The following is a 26,296-nucleotide window of genomic DNA, read 5'->3' on the forward strand; positions in this document are numbered from 1 at the left end:
GTATGATCATGTTTTATCCTTTAATCAGGTCGTATCCTTTAAATCAAGTCTGTGTATGTGTGTGTTTTCTGTTGTTAACAGTTACTTTAACTCTTTCGTTTTGTCTTTGCTTAGTATATCTTGTACTAAACTTTGAATTTTAGCCTTTTCATGTCCTGAATCTTTAGATGTGTTCCTTGTAGATAGAATATTCAGCAGAAATTTATTAATTGGTTAGGTACTGGTGATTTAATGGAGAATAAGAGATATAAGTTCCCTGACCTCATGAAATGTACATTAACATGGGAGAAATAAAATAAATATGTACACAAATAGTAACAAAATGGTTATAGACTGTGATTAGTACTATGACGTACAGAAACAGAGTGCTAGGATAGAGGATAATGGATGCAGACTACTTTAGATAGTTTGGGTAAGGAAGACACCTAAAAGAAGGCAATGCTTAATCTAAGACCTGAAGAATAAGAAAGAGCCAATCATGCAAGGAGCTAGGAAATCAAACATACCAGAGTGGGAAATGCACACAGGGCTTCCCTGGTGGCGCAGTGGTTGAGAGTCCGCCTGCCGATGCAGAGGATACGGGTTCGTGCCCCGGTGCAGGAAGATCCCACATGCTGTAGAGCGGCTGGGCCCGTGAGCCATGGCCGCTGAGCCTGCGCGTCCGGAGCCTGTGCTCTGCAACGGGAGAGGCCACAACAGTGAGAGGCCCGCGTATCGCAAAAAAAAAAAAAAAAAATCAGAAAAATGCACACAGACGTCCTGTGTCAGTATGAACTTAGCGTGCTCTGGGATCTGCAGAAGACTCTAACTTGAACACTGTGAGCAAGGGATTGGAGAGTCCAAAGAGAATACTAGAAAGAGAGAAAGCAGAACATTTTTGTCATGATAAAGAATATGTACGTAAATCCAACGGTAAAACATTGAAAGTTTTTACAAAGGGGCACAACATTTTGAACTTAGGTTTATAAGAGTTCATAATGATTTCCATGTAGAAATGATGGAGAGATGGGGTGAGGAAGCACAGACACCAGATAGGATGCTACTGCAGTGAGTGATGCTGGTGACTTGGATTAAGATGGGGAGAGTGGACAAATCTGGAATACATTTTGGATGTAAAACTAATAGAACCTGCAGGTATTTTGGATATAGGGAGTGAGATACCCGAAAGAGCTGGGCATGCTTCTAATGGTCATGCCTCATAGTGGTAACTTTAACTGAACTGAGAGAGTTACAGAGTTGTAAAGAAGATGGAATATTTGTTTTGGGGTGTATCCATGTGTGACTTCTGGGGAATGGTTGTATAAATAAAGGGACCAATTTTAGACACATTATCATTGAGATGTCTTTGAGACATCCAAATGGAAATGTCAGGTATCTATACATGTCTGCAACTTAGAGGAAGTATATGGACTAGAGATACAAATTTGGTGATCGCTATCACATAAAATAGCAGTTAAAAACATGGTTTTGGGGCTTCCCTGGTGGCGCAGTGGTTGAGAGTCCGCCTGCCGATGCGGGGGACACGGGTTCGTGCCCTGGTCTGGGAGGATCCCGCATGCCGCGGAGCGGCTGGGCCCCTGAGCCATGGCTGCTGAGCCTGCGCGTCCGGAGCCTGTGCTCTGCAACGGGAGAGGCCACAGCGGTGGGAGGCCCGCGTACCACAAAAAAAAAACAAAAAAAAAAACATGGTTTTGAATCCAGACTGCCTGAGTTCATCTGGCTTTTCAATTTCCTAGCTATGCAGCCTAGGGCAAGTTATTTAACCTATCTGATTTCAGAATTGTCACGTTTAAAGCTATGATAACGATGCTAGCAACTATCTTATATAAATTAGTTAATACATGTAAAGAATTTAGAAAAATTTCTACTTGTATTAACCCTAAATAAATCTTAGCTGCTAGCATCATCGTCATCATCATCAACATCAGTAGCTCAATGGGTTAAATTTTGGGGGTAAATTTTCCTTCTTAATTAAAGTATCATGAAAATAATACTTTACTCAAAGATAACGACTTTCTAATAATGAATTTTAAGGCGAAGACAAACATTAGCAGGAAAATTATTACAGGAGAAATACTTTTGGAAGCACAGTATTTTGTAGCCTTCAATCAGAATGCGAAATCAGTAACCTCTGCCATTTTCTATACGAGATCCACCTTAAAATCTAGCCCATCCAGTGTCAGTATGTACTACGTACTAAGATAATGTTTGTAGGTGGAATACTACCAAAATATAATGATAATAGTTTGGATTTTAAAAATTGTATATTCCCTAGAATGTTCTAGGAATTCGTTGAACACCACTCACAAGTTAAAAAGATCTTTTGGGCTTCCCTGGTGGTGCAGTGGTTGAGAGTCCTCCTGCCGATGCAGGGGACACGGTTCGTGCCTCGGTCCGGGAAGATCCCACGTGCCGCGGAGCGGCTGGGCCCGTGAGCCATGGCCGCTGAGCCTACGCGTCCGGAGCCTGTGCTCCGCAACGGGAGAGGCCACAGCAGTGAGAGGCCCGCGTACCGAAAAAAAAAATCTTTTGCCAAATCTCATACCACGATTGTGTGTATTTCAAGCTGTTCTATTACATTTGCCAAACAGACTCCCTTTTCCACTTCCAGTACAAACTTATAATTCAAAATACACACACCAAAAAGAGCGATTCTTTACAATTGTTGGCCACTGAATGAAGTCATAATCCTCGTCCGATTCAAACAACTGGATTTTTTTTTTTCTATCGGCCAGTGGTCCTAGACTGCATGATCTGTCAGAGACATGTAAATGTTTATGTGATAGAATTGTCAGATAGAAAGAAAACATGAGAATCTATAGTTGAACAAGTCCCTAGGCTCTCCATGCTGGTAATAAATATTGTGGTGCACTCTAGTGGTCGAAGGAGATAGGCTAGAAGATCTGGAGGTGCACTAGGATTAACAGTCGTCATTGCTATTTTTAGAAATGTACCACCAATCATGGGTTTCAAAACATGACTAAGTGAATGTTTCATGTAAAAGGTGGAACTCACATAAGAAACTTGCCCCTCTCCACCCAGAAAATACCTGGAAGAAAATAACTGCGTTTCTCTAGTAGTAGAACACCTCAGTTTAAATAGAAATATAATGTGTGTTGCTGAAGGTTTATGATCACTTTATTTTATCTTATTTATATTTTATTGGAGTGTAAAAGGGAACCCTCTTGCACTGTTGGTGGGAATGTAAATTGATACAGCCACTATGGAGAACAGTATGGAGGTTCCTTAAAAAACTAAAAATAGAACTACCATATGACCCAGCAATCCCACTACTGGGCATCTACCCTGAGAAAACTATAGTGCAAAAAGACGCATGTACCCCAATGATCATTTTACTTTTAACAAGAGTGGAGTTCATTGTTATCTTCTCATAACACAATAAGAAATGTTTCTTTTAAAAAAGTACTTTCAATTGAAGCTGTCAGAGATAAGAGTATGTACATGTGAATAAAACAAAAATGGACATAAATATAAATTATGTATTTGCACATACATTGATAAATGTTCGTTCTAGATGTTTTTGTAGTTATGTCCTACCTTCTCATCATACCCCTGGCTTTTACTCCCTGTAAGAAGTCCTAGTTCTCAGGTCTCTGATTATTCATTTCTTGGCTCTCAAAAGCTTCCTTGGGAGCCTCTTGTACTTCCTTCCCACTGTTAATCCTTTTCTGATAATTTGTATCTCCATCAATTGTAAATTTCTGGAAGATTCAGAAATGTGCCTGATCATCCCTGCCACTGCCAGATCACCCATCACAGTGCCTAGTGTATAATGGGCATCTGGAAATATCTGATGAGTGAGCGAATTCACGAACATTCTGATCTGCTGTTTTAGAGACTTACCATAATGATGGATAATATTCATAGGTCTGCACATTCTGAAGTCCCTGGCTCAGTCCCAAAAACTAGATAGGAGGGAGTTTGGACCTATTCAGAGCTGTTGTCTCCTTGAAAACCAGGTGCCATGCCAAGAAGAGCTGATTTCACACTTAGTTCCTTCCTTCCTTCCTAGGAAATAGCATGATATTCTCACTTGGGATACCCTAAGAGGGAAGGGAAAATTCACTCAGAAAACTCAGTGTCCATATCATTTTACTACATTAAAAGTGTGTGTGAGTGTGTGTGTGTGATCAAAGCTGAAATGGAGGCAAAACCCATCTATATGTGGTCCAGCGGAAAGACCCCAGGTTTAGGAATCTGGAGAACTGAGATGGATACTCTGTAACCAACTTACCACATGGCCTGAAGCAAGCAATGGATCATCTGTAGGTCCCAGGTGTCTTATTTATCAAATAGAACCATCATACACAGACTCAAATGAAGCAACAGATAGGAAGTGTTTGGCAGAGATAATAAGGCTCTAAGGGCTGAAGGATTTTTGTTTATTTGTTTGTCTTTGTTTTTATTTAAAGGCATTGGGCTTTTCGAAGTATCACGATGCAGCTTTGGGAGAAATATTTGAATTTATCCAGTTACTTACTTAACAAATATTTTATTGAGCATCTATTATGTCCCTGGCATTCTTCTAGAAACAGAAAATAAAGAAAACCATGAGCAAAGCAAACACACATCTACCTTCATGGAACTTGTATTTTAGTGAGAGAGAGCAACAATGAATAGACTAATAATATGTAATGTATGAACATAAATTCAGTGTTGTGAAGAAAAATAAAGCAGGATAGAGAATGATGGAGACTGCAATTTTATTTAAGGTGACCACATATAGAAGGAGCTGTAAGATAGCTCTTACTCTAATGTGGGTGAGAGGTGATGGTGCCTTGAGAAAAAAGGTGCAACAGTACAGATAGAAGGGATAGCATTTGGGATAAAATTTTTAGGTTGAGTTACAGTATTTCCTGATGGATTGGATGGGGAGCATGAAAGAAAGGAGTGTCAAGGGTGATTCTAAGGTTTTTATTCTGAGCCGTTGGATAACAGGTGATATTATTGATTTCTATGCTGAACGCTGAAAAGGGGGCAGTTTGAGGACTGTAAATAATGCATGAAACATACAGCACAGTCGCACTGAATAAAACTGTACTTAAAAGAGCAGTTGCCTTGAAAGCCTTGTTTTGACTGATTTTTACGAGGGAAATCGGCAGCATGATTCAAACACAGGCTCCTGGGCCAAGAGAGGCAGATGGCAGCTGTTCTTCAGGCTCAGACTTTAAAGGAAGAGTTTCCATTTATTTTTTTCTGAATACAGTTTCCAGTATCTTAGTTTATAAATATTTCTCTCAGATTGTGAATATGGGCTTGTTTTGTCTGTGTATATTCAACTCTCATAGCCCTGGGTAAAGTTACCCATTTGGGAATCAGAGAGCTCACCCTGGAAAACAAATCGAGGCAGCCTTAAAAAAAGATAAAATTGCTCCTCCAAGAAGTAGGAATATTGAAAATGAGACGATTTTGAGAGCCTTGGGTTTTGGATTTATAATAGAATATAAATTTTCTGAAAGAGTTTATTAGTCAATCTTTTAGCCAACAGTTATTTGCTATGGCCATTTGCTACATGACCCTGTTTGTGGTATAAGGAAAAGAGTTGAGGCTCTCTAATCATCCAGGGGATTACAGATACTGTGCAAAAGGAATCTAGCTTCGGGCCTGGCCCATTGGATATCCAATGAATGGGATGCATTATTATACTATTTATCATGTACCTTTACCTCTTTGGACCATTGTATATACTGCTTTCTCCATCTGGACTATGCTTCCATCCCTTTGTTGCCTTATAAATTCCACCTTGTTCAAGGTGCTACTCTAATGTTACCCCCTCCATGGAACCTTCCTTTTTCCCCCTACTCCTCGTTCCCAAGCACTTGGTTGGTTCATATTCCAACCAGCAATGTTTTCCAAACTTCATTCACTTATCTCTCTCTTGAGTTTTTTTCCTATAACCCATACACTTATGCCATTATAACTATATAATTTGCATATATTGACTCACTACTTTTACTTAATTTAACTTCATCGTATTCAATACTTGTAAAATCAAAACAAAAGCCAGAGGTGCTTATTGTTTTATTCAGCACATGAAAAATAAATATATACTATTAACATAAAATCAATGGTTTTTGTTTCAAACACAATCAAAAATCATTTCTCATATCACCGATGGAATGTATATCATGGTTTGAAAACCACTGGATTATGTATTTATTGTGGTGAAATAATGGACTGTTTAAATAGTCCCAATTCTCCACCCTCCCTCTATCCATACCCTTTACTTTGTCAACTTCATAGGGTTCTCCCAGTGTGGAAAGAGTGTAAGTCCCTCAGGCTTGGCCATATGACTAGCTTTGGCTAATGGGATGTACAAGTAAAGGATGACACACCAGGATTGAGGTGTTTGAGTGAAGTACCTAGGGTGCAAAATTTAAGGCAGTATTCACTCTTAGGGGTGTGTCTCAGGCCCTGGAGGCTTGAAAAAGCTACTGGGCTTCCCTCTTGAATTTCTTCCAAGACAATGAAAAGAACATACTGACTGGTCCCAGAAGAAATATGAGAGATATGAGAAGCAGAGCTCCCCGACTCTAGGTGCCCAAGTCAAGCTCAGTCTAAGGTAGGGCCCCCAGCCAACTAACAAGAGCATGAGCAAGCCAGTCAAGATCAGCCAACCTGAATCCAGCTCCCAACACAACCACTGACCCATTAACTATAATAGTAAACAATTGTGGTTTTTAGTCACTGAGATTTGGGGTGTTTATAATACATAAATTAAAATTTATATGTTTTCAATTCTTCATTTTGAATCCATCAAGGGGGAGGACTATTTTATATCTGTGCACACCTAGTTCCTAGTACTCAGGAGATGCTAGCCAAACAATTATTAAATAATGATTGATACTATTATCATGTATGGGATTTTCAACAAAAGCCATACACATTCCCATGCCAGGGTATTTACATTTGCTGTTCCCTTTCCCTGGAAAACTTTTCTCTCAATATCTATACAGCTCCCTCTCTCACCTCTTTCAGTTTTCACTAAAATACCATTTCATCAGAGACCTTCCTTGTGATAGGCACTTTATCTAACTTGTCACTGCCCAGCACTTGCCATCCCTCTGCCTGTGCTTCTTATCATGGGATATAGGGACCCCTCAGAGGGGTTCTGGACAGGGGATTGTCAATCCTTTGCAAATGTGTACAAAATTGTAAACGTGGTACAAATGTTTTTCTTCAAGAAATTCCATAGCTTTCAAACATTTTTAACAGCATCAGTGAATGAAAATAGGTTAAGAACCACTGTGAGTGAGTTTTGTTTTTGGTCAAAGTACTGTCACCTCCTCACATATTATTTGTTTATCATCTGTCTCCCTGCAGACTGGAAGATCCATGATCACAGGTTATTATTTTTTTAATGCCTTTATTGGAGTATAATTGCTTTACAATGGTGTGTTAGTTTCTGCTTTATAACAAAGTGAATCAGTTATACATATACATATATCCCCATATCTCTTCCCTCTTGTGTCTCCCTCCCTCCCACCCTCCCTATCCCACCCCTCCAGGTGGTCACAAAGCACCGAGCTGATCTCCCTGTGTTATGTGGCTGCTTCCCACTAGCTATCTAGTTTACATTTGGTAGTGTATATATGTCCATGCCACTCTCTCACTTTGTCCCAGCTTACCCTTCTCCCTCCCCATATCCTCAAGCCCATTCTCTAGTAGGTCTGCATCTTTATTCCCATCTTGACCCTAGGTTCTTCATGACCTTTTTTTTTTTTTTAGATTCCATATGTATGTGTTAGCATACGGTATTTGTTTTCCTCTTTCTGACCTACTTCACTCTGTATGACAGACTCTATGTCCATCCACCTCACTAAAAATAACTCAATTTCGTTTCTTTTTATGGCTGAGTAATATTCCATTGTATATATGTGCCACATCTTCTTTATCCATTCATCTGTTGATGGACACTTAGTTTGCTTCCATGTCCTGGCTATTGTAAATAGAGCTGCAATGAACATTGTGGTACATGACTCTTTTTGAATTATGATTTTCTCAGGGTATATGCCCAGTCGTGGGATTGCTGGGTCGTATGGTAATTCTATTTTTAGTTTTTTAAGGAACCTCCATACTGTTCTCCATAGTGGCTGTATCAATTTACATTCCCACCAACAGTGCAAGAGGGTTCCCTTTTCTCCACACCCTCTCCGGCATTTATCGTTTGTAGATTTTTTTGATGGTGGCCATTCTGACCGGTGGATCACAGGTTATTATACCAGTTGGTTTGTTCTTACTTTTTTTTTTTTTGCAGTACGCGGGCCTCTCACTGTTGTGGCCTCTCGCGTTGCGGAGCACAGGCTCCGGACGCGCAGACTCAGCGGCCATGGCTCACGGGCCTAGCCGCTCCGCAGCATGTGGGATCTTCCCGGACCAGGGCACGAACCTGTGTTCCCTGCATTGGCAGGCGGACTCTCAACCACTGCGCCACCAGGGAAGCCCTGTTCTTACTTTTAATTTTGGTTATTCAATTCCATAGTTAATCTTTACAAAATTGGATAATCTTTATGATAAACCTGCAGCCCAGTGGAAGTCATTTTACCTGGGAGATGCTTGTAACTTTCCTCTGTCAAGGTAATGAAGCATCTTTCTACACATTCCACATCCCAAGCAGAAAGAAATCTTACAAAACAAACATCTTTCTTGGTCTTCATAAACAACCCACTTTTAAAATTGCCTTTTATTCAAAAAAAGCATTATTTTTGTAACTATCAAGAAATGTGCCATGATTCAGACAGACTCCTGTTTGAATGTCAGCTCTCTGTGATTAAAGTATATGGTCTGGAATAAGTGGTTTGATTTAAATCCTGCTTCTGCTAACTGACTAGTGGTAAAACTTTACTTACTTACATTAAGGTATTTACTTCCTATTTGTCTCAGTTCCTCTTCTTAAAAGTTAGAATAATAACAGTATTTACAGCACAGAGGTTTTCTGAGTATTACTTGACTAAACAGCTCTAAAGTGATTTGACAGTTCATTACATATAATAAGCTTTCAGCAATGTTCACTCTAATGACTATTACTAGTTGTGTTACTTTCAGTAAGATTCTTAGCCTCTCTTAGTTTACCACAGAAAGGGATATAATAGTAACTACCATCTCTCAGGGTTGAACAAGATTGATTTTGTGTCTGTTTCCATCTTCCAGAGCTTTTGCTATTACTGTACTCATGCTAGTGTTCAACCACAGCATTTAAAGTAGAGGAGAAGCTCCTTTAATGGTTCGTGAGTGCTGTTATTTAACTTCTTTCACATATTGTTTGATACCAGGACTGCCATGAATAGCATGATACCAGTTTTTGGTTTTGGAGACTCCATTAAACACTGTACATCCTTTATGTCACTGAACACTGACAACTTTATGAAGCAGGTATAACCTCATTTTGCAAAAGGGAAAACTGAGACTCAGAGAAGCTATATAATTTTATTAAAAAGTATATTTTACAAATACTAGCCCAGCCGAGATGTTTCCTTCTCTTATAGTATAGTAAGCTGTCTCCTGAATACCACCTCTAATTCCACTACGCCAGCACAGCAACCATTTTTATACCTCTGTGCTCTTTTGTCATATGCAGATTTTTCTTACAGTTGGCACAAAGGTAATTTCATTTTTCACTATTCACCTAATATTATTTTTTTAATATTATTAATTAAAGCTGTTATTAATTATTATATTTCTTGGCTGACAATTGGTACCACTGACTTTCCCCCATTTTCTGATGTTAATATTGTCTCTAATTTCTTTGTAATAATGGGTAATACCAAAATACCAAAAAAAACATGTTTGTGCATCTAGTATTTTAGTGCCTTTGAAAAATTTCAGTGGAAAAATGATCAAATACAAGATGTCAGCTAAATTATACAAAATGCTTTATGGTCTTGATAGATATCAATGAATTATTTTTTAAATGTGTTATGTCAATTTACTGTGTGACCAATGATGAGTGTACAAATTTTTGCACAGTTCTGTAGCCTTAAATATTTCTACTTTTAATTGTTAAGTTAATGGACATAAAGAACTTTGCTCTGTTTTTAAATTTTCATTTCTTTACAATGAAAATATAATAAACAAATTTGTTTAAGGTTATTTACACAGCCTTGTTTAATATTTACACCTTTGTGAATTATGTTTTGTGCTCTTTATCCATCTATCCATTGTAATCTTGATCTTTACTGATTTGTATTTCTCCAATAAAACTTTTTTTTCTGATTTGAATTTGTGTAAACAATGCTTTAAGCTGTTGTCTCTGCTTTTCAGTTGCAAAATTTAAAAGATTATATTACAGATTAAATTATTTCTACAGGAGATAGAAGTAACTGAAATTATGTTTAGGAGATAATATTTTTCTGACAAAATATTTTACTAGATCAAAAAAGTTGTACACATTTATAGGACATATACCCTAAATACGCATCACTAAATCCTCTTGTACCATATTTTTTCAAGTTGCCTTGTTTATTAAATTCTCTTAAATTTGTAAATAAAATTAAATACACTGGCACCTAACCATTTTGTGTAAATATCGCCTAAAACAAAATAAAATAATTTAAAAACTATGGATATTTTTAAAGAATTATTCATTTTTTGGATTGAATAAAGAGTACCAAATTATACATTTCATGGTTGAATATAGTTTTTCTAGAAGAGGAATACTATTCTATAAGTTATTATTTGCAAAGTTTTAAAAAAACCTTGTGATTTTTCATTTTACCTCAAGCTAGACCCATCTCCCATTGAATCTCTTTATAGATACTATATGACAGCTTCAAAGGTGTCATGGCAGCAACTGACTACCTTATAACTTATAATAATACCAACCCTTTTCTTAAACCTTGGATTTGAATGTTAATTAAGCAATTAGAGAGGCACAGGGGACATTTGCCAGATGATGCCTCCTGGTAGGGTTTAGTCAGCAGACAAAAATGATGAATTCTATTAAAACTGTGTTCAAATTTTTAAAAATCTCAAGCACCTAAAATAAAAACCACAACAACAATCACAAAAGCAATCTGAGCAACAAGAGATTGTTATGTTGAAAGGGGGCTTTTTTCATTTTTATGGGAGTGTTGGCAAGTGCTATTAATAAAAATAAATAAGAACTCTTCATGCAAGCTTTTCCTTTGTGAATCATTTTTGAACTGCTGATTTGAGCAAATCCTTCAGAATGGAACACCGTATTAAAAGCAAATCCATGAGGTACAGATGGAAAGGCAGCCTCTTAGCATATGTTTGGATTTTATGGATGAATGGTTCATTCTGATGTGCTCTACCTATTAATGAATTTCTCCTTCTTCATATAATCCAGACTAGATCACCCAACTCAAAATCCTCTTTTGCTGCATTTGATCACCTACCCCTTTATCTACTTATCCCTCAAAACCCAACCTCCAAGAGTAACCTGAGGAAAGGCTCTGGTACAATGACATCATCGTGCAGGGCTCCAGATACCCATTTACCAGATTTATGGATAAAATCTTTGGTTCGAAGGGAGAAGGCAGTAAGAGATCTACCTATACAGAACTTTAATATAAACTTGTACTAACACTCAAATTCATGATTTCAGAAATGTAATGACTTCAACCCCCAAGACAATTTTAATACCACCTCCCAGAGATTGAGAATTTTTAAGTGGAAGTTACTGAGGTTCTTCCATTAATCTCAATGTGTTTTAACCTCTTTTTTGGGTAGGGAGGCAGAGTTCAAGTAACAGCCCATTAAGCCAGAATGCTTCCACCATGCTAGACTGTTCGGGGGCGGGGGGGGGGGGGGGCTGTAAATCTCCCTTGTAACCTCGCTTCTATTGAACTCCTTGCACTCCAGTTCACCAGAAAAGTTAATATCTTTCTGAACCAAAAGTTTTTTTAAACAATTTTTATTAGAGTTTAGTTGATTTACAATGTTATGTTAGTTTCAGGCATACAGCAAAGTGAATCAGTTATACATATATATATCCACTCTTTTTTAGATTATTTTCCCATATAGGCCATTACAGAGTATTGAGTAGAGCTCCCTGTGCTATAAAGTAGGCCCTTCTTAGTTATCTATTTTATATATAGTGCTGTGTATATGTCAATCCCAATCTCCCAGTTTATCTCTCCCCCGTTTTCTCCCTTGGTAACGCTAAGTTTGTTTTCTACATCTGTGACTCTGTTTCTGTTTTGTAGGTAAGTTTATTTGTACCATTTTTTTAGTCTCCACATATAAGCATTTGAATGTAGATTAAGCTTTGCATTTCCAAAAATCAGAACCATGAAACTCAATACAGACAAATCAATATGCCAGGGATGGGGGAGGGTGCTTAAAAACTGCCTATTGTAGTTATAAAATCAACCCCACTGAACTAGAACAGGACATAAGAGAAATAAATAGGGTGAAATAAAAACGTCACAGTGTATCTCTTGTTGTCAGAGTTAAGCACTGCATTGAAATTTTTTTTTTCATTTATGTATCTTAAGTAAACCTAAGATCCTGCCAGACTGGGATCCCAAGTGGTGTATTTTTTTCTACATTGTACACACAGATGTACAATTGGTCAGTTCAACAAACATTTATAAAATGTTATATCTCAGACACTGTGCTAAACAGAGGGCACATAGAGGTAATAAGACATGGGTTTGCCTGTGGGATGGGTTAATCAATGGTAGGACACGTTAGACCCAATGAGAAAGTGTATGGGCTCTTGATGCATCTGAAGTGAGGATAAGGAGAAAGATAAATAATAACAAAAATAATAATATTAGCAGATCATATTCATAGAGTACTTACTTTGAGCCAGACCTGTCCTAAGAACTTCACATGTGTTAAGTCATTTAATCCTCAGAAAAATCCTCTGAGGTTGAATTACTCCCACTTTATATATAAGGAAAGTGAGGTGTGAAGAGATGAAATCATATGCTTAACGTCACACAGCTAATTAGGGGAAAAGCAGAGATTGGAACCCAGCAGCTCAGCTCAAGTTCACTCTTAATCATCATGTTATTCCACTTCTCACCACAAGGGACAGAGGAGAGCAGACAGGCAGTTTTCCACTGTGTCCTCTCCTCTCCCAATTCCCCAAAGCTCAGGTAGAAATCCGTCCACTTTCCTCCAGAGGAACAGTGAACCTGTGAACTCAGTTGCCTTGATCACCAACACTCTCCACCCTCACAGGGCCTTAGTATCAGCTTTATCTTATGAATAATGAGTGAGGAAGAGTTGGAAGCAAGTCCTGAAAACTTCCCTTATTCTCTGACTTCCCCTGGGAAGATGCTAACAATCCCATTTCTCACAGCTACTTTTTGTTGCCGGTTGACTCATATAGTCATCTGATTTCTGCATCCTGTGCATGTCACTGTTTTTTTAAGTTGGCAATCTATCTGAAAACTTTCAAAGAAAAAAAATAAAAGGAATCAGCCACTGTCCATTTTGTGTTTTCTTTCCCTTCCCTGGAAACCTGCCTTCAAAACTCTAATGTTTGGAAAAAGTATTCAGAGAGAATAAAGAACAATGAAAATTCTGAATACATGAACCAAGAAAATGAAGTGTGATTTGGAGAGAATTGAGTGTTATGGCCTGGGAGCATTCCACTGGGATGGCGCCTGAACCTCTAAATCTATGGACCAATCATTCCTTCTTCTTTTCTCCTTTTCCTATGCAGTTTTCCCTGAATACTTGGCTTATAAATCAAACAGCTGCAACAATAGTTATTTTAGACCTCTAGTGTTAGTTGTTAAAAATACCTCCCCCTAAGGATTACTGCAACACTTGAAGCCTCTCTGATTAATCCTGGGCATTCTGAGTAGGTGAATGACAATTTCTTGTGTTGTACAATTGGATGGAAATTGGAAAGTCAACACCCCAGCCCACACACACCCAGGCTAAAAAAAATCTCTTTGACCTGGAAGACCTAGTTTTCTCTCTGTCTCTCTACTGACACTCTGCAGTGTCTGCTGGTGCCTTCTCTACCCCATTTCCAGGAGCAATCTCTCAATTTCTGAGTCAGTACTGAGGAGATTCAGAGGAAAGTGTGGAGAATGACTAACAATGATTACAACTGAGCATCCACACTGTGTCAAGTAGTGTGTTAGGCATTGTTCATAAGGAAAATATTATTAGCTCTCTTTTCACAGATGAGAAAAATTAAGCAGGAAACAGACAGTGTCAGAAGTGATTGGACTGAGAATTAAGCCACCACTAGAAGGATCATACATCTTAGTTTACCTAGGCTATATTATTTTCTTGACATTAATCTAAATAATCTCCCACACACACTTTGTTCTCAAATTTAGTCATAGGGTCACAATAATCATCATCCTGGTTTGAACTGAAATTCTGTGGCCCCAGTAATTCTGCTGGGTTCTTGTACCTTTTATTTACCTCCCACTTAGAATTTTAAGTGCTTCCACCCAGGCAGGAAATTTAGTACAAAAATTATGTAGGACTTAGATGCCCCTATGGACATTACCTTGTGTTTTTTCTTGGTCCTGGATTGGGCCAATTTTTAGAACTGAGTGTTAACTAGGTTGTCTCTCCATAGCTTCTGAGAGTTAGCCTGCCTAGTATTCAAACGTTCTATAGAACTAGGGACCTGCCTTTAAGTAGTTAGAAATCTAGTAGTCCAAGTTAAGATGCTGACCAAACCCTGTGGGGGTGGGGTGACTAAAACTAACTTCCTCTCACTCTTGAACAATTTGGAGAACATTGCTCATATGCACAAGACAAGACGGTTGCTGATTTTGGTTGCAGTCTGACTTAGTTGGTTCCTATGCTTGGATTTAGAAAATGGGGAGAGGAGTAAAGGTGAAGATATAATGGCACCACTGGAGGAAACCGATTCCCCATGTGTCACCAGGATGATGCAGGGTGTTGTGGCTATCACGATGCTAACGAGATCATGGGTTACCTTAAAATCATCCTGATGTCTAAGGGAGGTGACAGACCCATGCTATGCTCTGCTGGCCAAAACAATCCTGGGAAACTCTCTTCCTTTAAAAAGAAAAGCTCTTTGGTTGTTCAAATGATCAACCCCAAGACATATGAAGAATTCTTTCATCCATTCAGCAAATACTTATTGAAAGAGATGTGCTGGTATTGAGGATCCAGAATCTTCTGCCCTGTAGAACATAAAGTCTGCTAGGGGACAAAGACATTTATCTTGTAGTTAGACAGATATAAAATTACTGGCCATGTGAGAGCAATGAAAGACATGTACAGTGTGCTTGTAGTAGAGTATAACTGGGACTCTATGGGCAGTGCACCAGACTGCTTCTCTAAGGAAGTGACAGTTGGGCTGAGCTCTAAAGGGTGAGTTAACAGTTAACTGGGTGAAGGAAGGCTAAACATTCCAGACTTGGCAAAGGGTGTGCACTAAGCTCTTGAAACATGAAAGAGGAGCTCATTAAGGAAGTGAAAGAAAAGCTGAGCCAAGGAAGTTGCATATTTAGTCTAACGGAGCAGATTACAGTGGTGGGATGAGAATGGGGTGGAGTTGGGCAGGGTGAGAGTTTTCCAGATAACCTGTCCTATGGAAGGGGGACTAGCCTGTTACAGTTCCACCAGATAAAGGCTGTAGGAAAATATTTTAATTTAAAATAAGAAAGAACTTCTTGAGTCAATACTGCAAAAGCTGTGAGCTTCTGCCTCCCAACCTGTTTAAGTATAAGCTAGATCACAACTTCTTTAGAACTTCTTAGAAATAATAAAAGGGCGTCAGGCCTGTTGAATATTTAAGTCCATCTCAATAAGGTTTTGTGAATCAATTTCTTTCCATTAAAGATAAACAAACAATAGCAACAAAAAGCAAGCTAGTCCACTGGGGCAAATGTCTGGTGAAAAGATGCCATTAAAAATTCCCCAAGGACAAAGTAAAGTCTTAGAGATTCCTTTCTGATCAGGCAATTGAAAGACTTTCAGAAATCTCATTTCTGGCTAGAGTTGTACAGTCCTGGGAATACAGCATTTACATTTTAGGAAAGTTGTTTTCTTCTTTGCTTGTTTCCTCCCCAAAGGATATAAAAATGTGGAAAACACTGACTCACTCTTGGTGATTGTATGAGACTAGTGTCAGTAACCTGCTTGCAGCTGAAGTGTGATAAGAAAACAAGAGGACAAGCAGGCAGCATCAATTTTTCCCTATAAAATTGTAAACTTTGATTCAACTATTGAATAAAAAATATAGGTAGACATAAAGTGTTTGTAAGGCAGCTCTGTTTTGATAAGTCCGTTCTTTTCTCCTAATTCCTTTTCATTTTATATTTTTCAATTATCTGGAATTTCTAGAATTTTCTTTGTGCATGGTATAGGGCATATCTACTCTTGCTAGACTGTTTACTCAGCCATTATTATAACTCAGCCATTATACTCAAGTGTATAAAAGAGCTATTTCTCTTGCAAAAACAAAAAGGAATACAAAGAAGTAATTTTCTTTATTATAGGTAACAAGAGTGGGTTTTTTTATAATAATAAACTAAAGTTGATATGAAATATCTTAATCGGTGGTTATTGAGAATTATAAAGTATCTTCTCTTTTTGTGCATCTGTGCTTTAGTTAATCCCATGCAAGAGCCCTGTGTGCCTTTTATAGAATCCCAGAAAAATTCCTTCAAGTCAGATGTCGGGTTTTATAGAAACATAACATTTTCTAATTGCCTCCTAGCCACACATATCTGAAGTACACAAATACACACACACACACACACATACACGTACACACACACACACACATACACATACACACACACACACACACACACACAGACTAGCCTGAGGACATACCTGGTTTATAATGTCCTTATTCATTGTTGACCCAATCAGCTCAAAATGACTGAGAGATTTATTTTCCCCTGACTCTAACATCATAGAAGACATAGGTTCAAATTCTGTTTAGAGACAAGGAAAAGTGCTGTAGTCCTTTTCCATGCCAACGTTTTTCATCTACATATACACGTTTTTGTTCATCTCTTTTACTGAGAGAACTCCTTTAAAGGTCTCAGATACCTTGGAATTCTCTAGCCCTTCCCAGCAAACATGCCATAGCATCAAAAGCCCTTAAGATGGCCTTCCAGTGACTTGAATATTTCCTAAAAGTCAGCATTTGCTTTGAGCTCCACATGAAAGTCAAACTTTCATTTAATTAAGCAATCTATTTAAAAACTGTCTATTATATTTCCAGCTATGAGGTAGGTACTGAAGATACAATGATAAATGCAATTTTGTTGTTTTCAGGTAGCTTACAGTAAGAAGAACCTGGTAAGCACACAAAAAATTAAATGATACCTAATGACAAATGCTAATAATAGCTAGAACAATGTACATGTCAGAGTTTCTTAATCCTTTTTGGGCCATGGACTCTTTTGAGAACATGATGGTTTGTATTGTTGCTATGAACAAATATTTGCCTGAATGCTTAGCAGCTAAAACAGCAAACATTTATTCTCTCACACAATTACTAAAGGTCAAGAATCTGAAAGAGACTTAGCTGGATGGTTCTAGATTAGGGTCTCTTATGAGGTTGCAGTCAAGCTATCTGTTGGGGGCTGCTGTCAGCTGAAAGCTTGACTGGGGCTGGAGGATATGTTTCCAACGTAGTTCACACTGTGTGGCTACTGGAAGGAGGCCTCAGGGAGTTCCCTATAAGCTGTGGCAGAAACACTCAGTTCCCAGCCTCATGAGTCGCTTTGTAGGACTGATCACAACATGGCAGTTGGCTGTCTTCAGAACAATTGATCCTTGGAAAAGACAGAGGAGAAAGTCTTGATGCTGCTTGTGACCTAGCACCAGAAGTGACACACAATTACTTATGCAGTATTCTACGGGTCACACAGATCAACCTTGATAAATGGTAGAAGAAGACTACACAAGAGCATGAACACCAGGAGGCAGGGGTCTTTTGGTGCCATCTTTAGAGTCGACTTCTACATTCTCCATGGACCTCTTCCCAGAGAAATACACCATAGACCCAGGTCTAAGAAACCCTGTACCAATAGAAGGCCAAATACATAACTGTCCCTGAGGAAGCCAGAGAGTTTTAACAAAAGAGATAAGTTTAATCACAGCCTTGCAGAAAGAGTGATAATTTCATCGGTGAGTAGGGTAGACAGGCAAGCAGACACTCCAGGCAGATAAAACAGGAAAAGCACACACACATGAAAAGAAGTCACCTTGTATTTGCAAAACCACAAGAGTCCCAAAGGGGCTAAAGCCTATGAAGAGTGAGAAATGTAAGTCTGTTTCAGATCACGGAAGACTTTAAAAGCCATACTGAGGAGGGTGACTTTTATCCTTCACTGTGGAGAACGTGTGAAGCCATGGAAAAACTGACTGATCTACAAAACCCAATTTATATTTTAGGAAGATTTTTCTGGCCATAACATGGAGATGGAAAGCAGAGCAATCGGTTGGGAAGCTATTACATGCGTATGGAGACAAGACACAACAGTGACATGAGCAGAGAGGCAGGAACGGTGGAAATGGAAAGAGATAATTTCCAAGGGTTTGTTAGGAGGTAAAATGTATAGGAATTGGAAATGAATTGATTTGGGAAATGAGAGAAAATAAGACATGAATGAAGCTCAGGAGCTTTCGACAACTGAAGTGAGAGCTAGAAGAGGCTGTAACTGGGGAGAGGATAAAGCATCAATATGAGTTGAGATGTCTGATACGCATTTTCCAATGCATGTTCAATGGGAAAATACTCATGTGAAAACTTCAAAAAGTAAGTTTCCGTGGATATACTGGCTTAGACAATACTGTGAATCTTATACTGTTGGAGATGACAATGCACATCAATATATTAAAGATCAAAGTTCTTTTATTGTTTTTTTTCCAGTGAAGAGACCCATATATTTGCAAGATAATTTTCCCAAACATATTTGATAATGGAACCTTTCTTTTGCTCAATCTCTATTAACATACTACAAATCGAGCATTCTGGGTAACAATGAACACTTTGTAATAATTTACAGTTGGCCTAATTCAACACTAAATGTCCATTAAGAAATTGCCAGAAATGACATTGCAACGAGGTAGTTAACCATTTTTTTTAGCTTCACATTAATCATAGTCAAGTCTTCAGGAACTAATCTTGATTTGGATTTACAAAAAGAATCAAATTGGTGTTTATTCTTTTAGATATTTCAATATTTGCAGTTCCCTCTATTGAAACCAATACACAATAAAGTTTTTAAAACCATGCGAAAAATCTTTGTACCTTGGAGGACAAAATGTATCTAGCTGAAAAATTTACCCAGCTTTTAGTCTGAGACAATAGTTATCTGTTGCTATATAGCAAATGTTAGTCCCCAGAGCACTGCCTCTTATTGAGGCTTTGAAATGGAAAAAACATCACGGCCCTGATGACAAGTAGTGTTTCAGCCAATGTTTTCCAAGTGAGTACTGCTTATGAGAGCCCGACAACAGGCTGACTCGTAGGTGTTCTCTGGGTTCTGAATCCCCATCTGTAAACTGAGGAGAATTTTTGGTGAAGCCAACTGCAAAGCTGAAAATCCACAATGGTTCCTGAAGCTAAACAGAAGGTGTTTCTTCTCTCATAAATAAATGCAAACACAGAAAATGACCCAAGGGAAAATAATTTGTAGTGGTTTTAAGGTTCAATTTTCTGTTGATAACTCCAAAGAGCCCAGCATGCTACCTGGAGAAGCAAGAGTACAGTGGTTGAGAGGTACAGCTCTGGAGGAAGGCTTGAACCCGTTGAATTCTAATTCTGCTCTTTATTGTTGTGGAACTGAGCAAGTTTCATAAACTTGTCTTACTTTCTAACCTATAAAACGGAGGGAATAATGTCTAGCTCTAGGGTTTTGGGAAAATTAAAGGGATAACTCATATAAGCCTTCAATTAATATGAGCTATTGTTGTTAATGAAAAGGAGGTTTCCACATATAATCTGGATCACCCTAGCACAAAAAAATTACATAGATTTCACAGTGCTAATAAAATAATGACAACACCTTAGACTGGAATAGTGTTTTAGTGTGTGTGAGTGCTTCCACATCTCTAAGCCCATTTGATGAGAAAGCACACTTCTCAATAGAGCCATGTTAGCGAAGCTGTGTCCAGCCACCGGTGAGAAAAGAAAAGGCATAGTGAGCCAGGCAAGCTCAGAACCGACAGCCATTAGTGAGAAATAACAGATGGTGTCTCATTTTTTGCTATAGGCAAACAGCCAAATGACATGACTAAATAGAAAGACAGCCCCATAGGATTGCATTTGGGCTCCTACTGAGCACAAAGCCTGAAAGCCAGGGACATTTTTAATAACCTTTCTTTGACAAGCTTAAAGCCATTTAATGTCTAAACCTGTCATACACATCCAGCCAGGAGAATAGGCCTCCCGAGAAAACCCCACAGCACACGGTCTCACCTCCCGGTGAAAAAATAAAAATCTCATGCACACATAAAAAAAATACAGCACATCATACAGCAAGGTCACCAAATTAGAATTTTCCATTTAAATAAAAAAAGGTCATTGCTCCTCTCAATGGCAGCCTTCTAGACCTGCTTTCCATTCTGCCTTGAATGAAAAGTTGGGTTTCTGTCCAGTCATGATTTAAATAAAACAACAGAGCACCCATGCCTACTTCAGCTGAAATTTTAGTTAAGTTTAATTAGAAGGAAATGCATTATAAATTATTATGTGCTGAAAGCCTGCACCACAAAAAGAAAGAAAAGAAACTCATGGTTTTTTTAGATATTGGGTTTCACTTTTTCATCAATACGAATGAAACAGTTGTTAATCACTTCTTTTTTAACAGCTTTTGAAGTTAATGAAAAAAATCAGTAATCAACATGATTAAAAATCATTATTCTGTTTATTGTTATAATATTGAGTAGTGGTACACCAGTGATTCTTCAAAAAGAAAACACATTCACTGCAGCAAATGTATCTAATAAATTGTATTTGTTTTCTGAGTCAGCTAATAAGAGCATTAGTGTGGACATGAATTTGATTTTCCCTGGAGTCCATGGCTTCATCTTGCCCCAGCTGTTTCACTTTCTTCTCATCACCAAATCATTTATTATAATAACTCTCCATGCCTTACTTTCCTATAGCTTTATAAGAATGCAAGCACATCAGAGATACCTCCATGCTGAGTAGTGGGTTTAAGGTTTACATTTAAATCCCACCTTAAATACTTGTTTGTCAGGAGGAAGGAGGCTGATAGAAAAAAATAATTTTAAAAATATAATTTTGCCATTACTTAACTATATTAGATGAAAACTAATGTGAAAGGAAAATAAAAATGGAGTCGGTATTTTTAGGAGAGCTCTCTAGAAAGGAGCTGCGAGGCCATTGAGGAAGTATGACTTATGCACGTCTCAGCCTGGAGGGAATATGAACTTCAACCACTCCTTGTCTTAACACGGGCTCCAAAATATTTTCCAAATATTCCAGAATCTCAAGGTACATATCAGACCCTTATTTAGAAAAAATCATGACAGCCATCGCTTAAAGACAAATATTTCCTTTCTTGTGTCAGAGTACAGCCTCATGGCTTTTGCCTTTATAAGCCCCTGATTCTTCCTCTTCCCCAGAATACTCTTTTGGTATTACCTGAATCTGTGTCTCCTGTACTTCAGTTTCTAAGACCCCAAATAGAGTATTTGTTCTTTGCAGCCTTGATGCTGGTTATTGTTCAACACTAATTTACAAGGTCTACAAGGGAAATAAAAAATCACCTTAGTAAAAATAGTCATAGTAATTCTACATAGTAGAATTCTATATAGTAGAATAGTACATAGAATTCTACATAGTAATTCTACATAGTGGTTCTACAGATTAATGGAATTAAACTTAAATAAAAGTTACACTCATTGCTATCTCTAGAAAGACCCAGCATAACTGAACATATTTTTCCTTTGAAATCTCTCATGTCAAAAGCGTTATTTCATACTTGAAATATATCACTCTTTGTAAATTTAATAACTGTAAATTCCATGAAAGAGGCACTTTTTCTTGATTACCACTGTGTTTCCATGGCACTCATGTATGGTAGGTGTTCTATGAGTATTTGTTGAATATGTAATACATAATTGGCAGCAAAAGATGGGTAGTACTGTATAAGCACAGTGAAACAAGTAAAGCAATATGGAAAACACTTTATTCTGGCCGTACCAGAATAAGTTTTCAGTTAAAAAATGTGGGTCCCGGGATTCCCTGGTGGCGCAGTGGTTGAGAGTCCGCCTGCCGATGCAGGGGACACGGGCTCATGTCCCGGTCCGGGAAGATCCCGCATGCCTTGGAGCGGCTGGGCCCTTGAGCCATGGCCGCTGAGCCTGCGCGTCCGGAGCCTGTGCTTCCGCTACGGGAGAGGCCACAGCAGTGAGAGGGCTGCGTACCGCTAAAAAAAAAAAAAAAAAATGTGGGTCCCAATGATGGAAAGAAAAAATATTTAAGCTCATTTTCTTATCAGTAAAATATTCTAAAGCCCTGGCTTTTGCCTTCTTTCCTCCCATTCTTCCTTTTCAGATGATGTCTAGGGTGTCTGTCCCACTGCATAACCTGGGATGTCCATGGTTATCTTGATACCCCACCTCATGAATGCCCTCTTTTCTTACTGATGAACCAGATACTTATTCTGCTGCTATCACTCCTTTCTGCTGTAAGCACTCCTGGTGGTTTTGTTTACTTTGCTGCTTCTGGTAGAAGCCACATAGTCAATCTTCAGAAAATGAGTAATGAGCGAATGCATATACTGCTTTTGTCGTCAGAAATAAAAATGGTATTTTTTTAAAAATACCATTTACACTGTGAATATTGTAACAATCTTCAGCAATTGTTGAAAACCAAACTGTAATACAGGCTAATATACCAGGCTAATTTTTCTCTAACTAAAAGTAAATATTGCAACATTAACTTAAAACATGCTGTTCTAGTAAGATACAATGACACATCCTATTTTGAGGGTTTGGAGACATGCATGGCCTCTCGATGCTGAAAGCCTGGAGAGTAGTCTCCAAGTCTACTTTCTGTGTCAATTGCTCAGCACTGAGTAAGGATTATTTTATGTAAAATAAGAAAACAATCAATAAACATAAAAATATATGCTTTTTCCTTGTCCCTTTTCTGTTGTTCAAAATCCTAGTTATCCTCTAAGCTACTTTCAATCCTTTATTTCAAAATATGTGCCCCCTAACAGGCCTCATAGTATTTGAATATATTGCTTATCATGGTCTAACCTGAATTACAGTAGTGCTTTCTCTCCCACTAGATTTTAAGTTCCCCGAGGGCAGGCAAGGCCTATGTATTCATCTTTGTATCCCTTGGTTTAGCACAATGCCCCGTCACAGTGACTAACATGGTGGGTTTATTGAGAGTGAAAAAAGAACCATAATCCATTTTTTTTTGTCTAGTCTATGGAGGCATTCAAGGACTAGAATATGTACAGCAATCTTCTCCAGTGTCTGCTTAAATATATCAGGCTTATAGATCAATTTTTCTTACTCACCATTTCTGCACTGAATGTAACACATTGTTATGACTGGTAAAACACAATTGGCTTGTATACATATATCAAATCATCACAATGTACACTTTAAATATCTTCCAATTTTATTTGTCAAGTGTACCTCAGTAAAGCTGGAAAAATGTTTTTAAATAAAAGAATACCAGTTTTAAAAAGAAAAAAACTTGATTTTATTTATGAAATATAGTATTTATGTTCTGACTTTTGCCTGGTGCTCCTCTGGAGAACAGCCCCAATCCATTTTATAAGCTTGGATTAAAGTTGAAGTGATACCTGAATAAAATAATGTAAAAAATTCATTATAATAAAACCTCATGTAAATGTGTGTTGTTTTATAATAACAAAACTAATTTATGCCTACTCTTCAGCATAAGCCATTAAACTCCTTTTATTTGATTAAATAAACATTTGAGGCCTCACTCCGCACTGTATCAAGTGCTGAGGATTCCAGAATGAATCAGGGAGAGAAGTGTCTGCCCTCACAGAGTTTATGACTCAGTGGGGTAAACAGAGGGAATGTGGGTTAATTAACAAATATTCATAAAAGAGCAAATAAAATGCTATAATTTTGGAATTACAGAATGCTAAAGGAGAAAATTTGAGTCTTTAATTTAAAAAAAAGAATATTTATATTCATTTCTAATGAAAGAGTTCTTATGGAGAATGGCTATCTGCTGTTACATTTAGGTTAACTAAGCTCAACTTTAAATTGTTCTGACATTATAGGCACCTCCCCTTATGTCCCTCAAGATCTTAGGTTATAAAGTGGAGAATAAAAACTTGTATTAATGATTAAATAAAATAATAGTATTATAATCATAGTATAAAGTACTTAGCAGAGTTCCTGGAATAGAGTAAATGTTGATCTTATTGGATGTTTATGTGCCAAGCCTTCTCCTAGGTGCATTAATAATGGTATTTTCTTTCTTACATCTACCCAGTTAGGTGGATATTATCATTATCATTCCCATTTTAATGACTAGAACACTAAGGCTCAAAGAATTCAAGTAACTGGTTTAAGGTCACCAAGAAACTAGTAGTAGTGCAGCCAAGATCTGAACCTTGGTCAACCTGAATCCCAAGTACATGCCTACCTTTCCTATTACACACTTTACCTTCACTATCTCCTTAGCACTTAATACAGCCCAGGTATTCCTATCTTTTCTTTTTTCTGTCTGGAAGTTTCAAGGGGCTGTGGATCTGATCATCATACTTACCATGCTTTCCTCTACAGCATATTTTCCTTCTTGATATCCTCCACCGTTGCTGTATTCTCTCTAGCTTCATTACATTTTTTCCAATGCCCCAGTATACTTTGGTCTCTCTTTTTATTGCTTATAACTTGTAACTCTCCCTCTTTTGATGTTAACTTTGTTACCCCTTTCCTGCTACTAATGTTAGGACACAAAGTTTAGTGATAGAGTGCTATAGGATCTCAGAAGAATAGCATAGTGGTTAATAGGAATAATTTTTGGATTCAGATCAGTATAAGTTCAAATCTCAGCTCCAGTGCCATGCACACCTTCCTTAAATTCTCTTGCTTCAGCTTCTTTACTTGCAAAATGAAGATAGTACTGTTACTGTGAGACTTAAATTAGGTAATATTTTTACAGCTTTGGCATATGACTGGTACATAGCTAAGAACTTAATAAATGGTACTCCTGGTAAATATTATTCAGATATTTTTAATGAAATAACATGATAACTTTCTTAATAATAAAAAGTATTAAATAAAAATAACATACAATGTGGATAAAATAATAAGATTTGCTGAATATTTAAATCAGACATATGCAACTAATTTTAGATCTCTTACACTACGTTTTTTATTTTTTTTTTCTTTTTGCGGTACGCGGGCCTCTCACTGTTGTGGCCTCTCCCGTTGCGGAGCACAGGCTCTGGACGCGCAGGCTCAGCGGCCATGGCTCACGGGCCCAGCCGCTCCGCGGCATGTGGGATGTTCCTGGACCGGGGCACGAACCCGTGTCCCCTGCATCGGCAGGCGGACTCTCAACCACTGCGCGACCAGGGAAGCCCCTACACTACGTTTTTGTAACTCTGAACTTGGCTTAAATCCACAAACTTTTCTCACATTGGTAGTCAGCAATATTTCACAAGCCATTTTTCAAGGATGTGGGGAGGAGGTTGGAAAATAGGGTAGTTAGCCTCCTACAGCCTCCAATAATCCTCACTTCCTCATATTCACATCCTTATGTATTTCTCTTTCATAAAGAATCAAGGCATGTATGTGTGGTCAGTAGAATACAGTAGTTGTCATGGTGAGTGACTTGCAAGGCTAAGTCATAAAAAGGACAGCTTCTGCCTTGGTCTCTTGGAATTCTTGCTCTGCTGCCATGCAATGAGGGCACTCAAGCAGTCCTGTGGAGACGCCTGCAAGGATAGAAACTGAGGCTTCCTGCCAACAGCCAGCATTGACTTGCCAGGCAATAAATCCACCTTGAAATAATTCACTTTAAGTGAATCTTCCAACAATTAACCCTTCAAATTCTGTAGCCCCAACTGACATCTGACTATAATCTCATAACAGACCCTTAGCCAGAACTTACTGAGGTGCTCCTGAACATACCACCTACAGAAACTTCAAGGTAAATAAATGATTATCACTGCTTTAAGGTACTTAGTGACGTGATGTGTTATTGATAACCAATACAGACGAGGGGAATTGATCCCAGCCATAGTCTCTTACCTCAGTCTTTGTGCTCCTTAGTACTTTCTGCCAGAAGAACCTCCATTTCTTGAAAGATCTTTGACTGCTTAGTCAACGATACTTAAGTATCTTAGAATATTTCCAA

The sequence above is a fragment of the Phocoena sinus genome, chromosome 8, assembly GCF_008692025.1.
Source record: "Phocoena sinus isolate mPhoSin1 chromosome 8, mPhoSin1.pri, whole genome shotgun sequence".
Classification (NCBI taxonomy): domain Eukaryota; kingdom Metazoa; phylum Chordata; class Mammalia; order Artiodactyla; family Phocoenidae; genus Phocoena; species Phocoena sinus.